Source organism: Hyperolius riggenbachi, unplaced genomic scaffold, assembly GCF_040937935.1.
Source record: "Hyperolius riggenbachi isolate aHypRig1 unplaced genomic scaffold, aHypRig1.pri scaffold_140, whole genome shotgun sequence".
NCBI classification, from domain to species: Eukaryota; Metazoa; Chordata; class Amphibia; order Anura; family Hyperoliidae; genus Hyperolius; species Hyperolius riggenbachi.
In genome coordinates this window covers 462,863-465,683 of record NW_027152354.1, presented here as the reverse complement: position 1 = coordinate 465,683, position 2,821 = coordinate 462,863, and positions in this window count along the sequence as shown.

Here is a 2,821-nt window from a genome sequence, read left to right as displayed (position 1 = left end):
CAGAAAACTTACCGTTGGCTCTAGATTCTAATCTATCACTCCGATTTGCAAACGGATTTCACTGAAGCTGTAACTTTCATCCCAGAACATAGTTTAGGGGCCATTACTTCTTCAACTATAGTCATTTTTCTTTCAATTGCAAACGTAACCAGTTTAACATAGAAAACTTACCGTTGGCTCTAGATTCTAATCTATCACTCCGATTTGCAAACGGATTTCACTGAAGCTGTAACTTTCATCCCAGAACATAGTTTACGGGCCATTACTTCTTCAACTATAGTCATTTTTCTTTCAATTGCAAACGTAACCAGTTTTTCAATGGTGTAATGGTTTAACATAGAAAACTTACCGTTGGCTCTAGATTCTAATCTATCACTCCGATTTGCAAACGGATTTCACTGAAGCTGTAACTTTCATCCCAGAACATAGTTTAGGGGCCATTACTTCTTCAACTATAGTCATTTTTCTTTCAATTGCAAACGTAACCAGATTTTAAATGGTGTAATGGTTTAACATAGAAAACTTACCGTTGGCTCTAGATTCGAATCTATCACTCCGATTTGCAAACGGATTTCACTGAAGCTGTAACTTTCATCCCAGAACATAGTTTAGGGGCCATTACTTCTTCAACTATAGTCATTTTTCTTTCAATTGCAAACGTAACCAGTTTTTCAATAGTGTAATGGTTTAACATAGAAAACTTACCGTTGGCTCTAGATTCTTTTTTTTTTTTTTTTTTAATATTCTTTATTTTATATTCTGCTTTTTCCAAATACACAAAAAGATACATTTTCAAATATCGAGCATCTCTCTCTATACAAAGCTGTAAACATATAAACATCACCAATATACTATATATAACAGTGGGGGACTAGCCCCGTAACAGCTATTACTATTACATGGCAGGCCATTGCAAATACGGCTAAAAACCGTTTTTACTTGTATCTATATAATTAGTAGACATATCCTGCACTATATATACCTTATTTATACAGAAAGAGAAGGTCAAAGAACAGAAATTATAGCCATTAGACAAGTTTAACTAATAACTATACCAGTGTTTTTGTGGGAGTAGTCCACTCCCTTTCATTGGGTGTGATCCGGCATCTCTCCTCAAGGTTCTTCTGTAGTTTAAGTATAGTAAAGAAAGGTATCAACTCTACAGGAGTTGAGCGCCCCTGCTGTGCATCATTAAATCAAATTCTTCTGAGAATCGGAAGGCCGACCAATAGGCCCATGTTTTACGTAGCTTTTCAGGTCTGTTCAACGCTATGTGTGCCAGTTCTTCCATTGTATGTATATGATCCAGTTCCCTAATTAGTTCCCCGAAGGTCGGGGCTGCTTCCCTTCTCCAATGGCGTGTCAATAGACATTTTGCTGCATTCAACACATGTCTAATGATAGATTTTTTATATTTCCTCATGGGCCATTCATTTATATGTAGTAAATAGACTTCCGGGGAGAAAGGGACTTCCCCCTCCACCAGGTGTTGTATCAGTGTTTTGACGCATTCCCACAAGTCCCTGACTCCGGGGCAGTGCCACAACAAGTGTAGTAGAGTGCCTGGATTTTCTTTACATCGCCAGCAGTTAGGATCTCTATCGGGAAAGACCCGTTGGAGTTTGACAGGTGTCCAGTACCAATCTGTTAAAATTTTATAGTTGATCTCCTGGATCCTCGCCGATAGAGATGTCTTGTGGGCGAAAATACACATTTTAGATATCTGTCCCGGAGTGAGGGAGCGGTTAAGCTCCTTTTCCCACTTATCAACGAATATCAATTGTGGGGGATTCTGATTCAACAGCAGAAGATATAGTATTGATAGAGTTTTTTTCATAGGTTCTGTCCCTACGCATAGGGATTCGAACTCTGTATATTGTCTCCATTGTATTGGTTCTATTTTTCTGCTTCGGAGATAGAATCTTATCTGAAAGAGTGACCACCAATTCAATTGGAGGAGTGGGAATTTGTGTTGCATGTGTTGTAGTGAATACCACCCCTGTTGGTCTCCTATTGCCTTTATGGTCAGGTCCTTTGTGCTACTTAGATCTGTTCCTTGTCTCCTACGTAAATCTAAGGGGATGTCCGGGTTATTCGCTATTGGGAAGAGGGGCGAGATTCCAGGAGAGATATCTGGGTTTTGCCTAAGTCTGTCTACAATTGATAATGTAGTCAGTACTAATGGAGGTAATCTCCACGTCGTTCTATCTACGCCTCCTATCCATAACAAGGCTGTGATATCGTATGGTGTCAGTTGTTTCTCTATATCTGTCCATTGTTTGCACTTATTATGTCTGGTCCAGTCCACTGCCCTTGTTAACACTGAAGCGTAATAATAGTAGGTTACGTTAGGGACTGCAAGGCCACCTTTCTGTTTAGGCTGGTATAGAATTTGTCTCTTTAGCCTTGGTGGTTTCCCTTTCCAGATGTACCTGTTAAAGATGGTTTGCGCCTGTTTAAGAAATGTGTTAGGTAACGATATTGGCAATGTTTGAAAGAAGTACAACAGTCTGGGCATAATGTTCATTTTTACTATGGCAATACGACCTAGCCAGGAGAATTGTGGGCGGTCCCATCTGGCCAGATCTGCCGAGAGAGTCTTCAAAATGGGGGGGAAATTATAATCAAATATGTTTGTCAGAGAGCTCGAGAGACTTGTGCCGAGGTACTTAATTGATTTGTCGTTCCACTTAAAGGGGAAGTTTAATTCCAGGTTTTGTTTTATTTCTTCAGGGAGACCCACATTGTAGGCCTCACATTTGTCAAAATTTATCTTGAAATTAGATAGTCGGCCAAATCTTTCGAATTCCCCTATCAAATT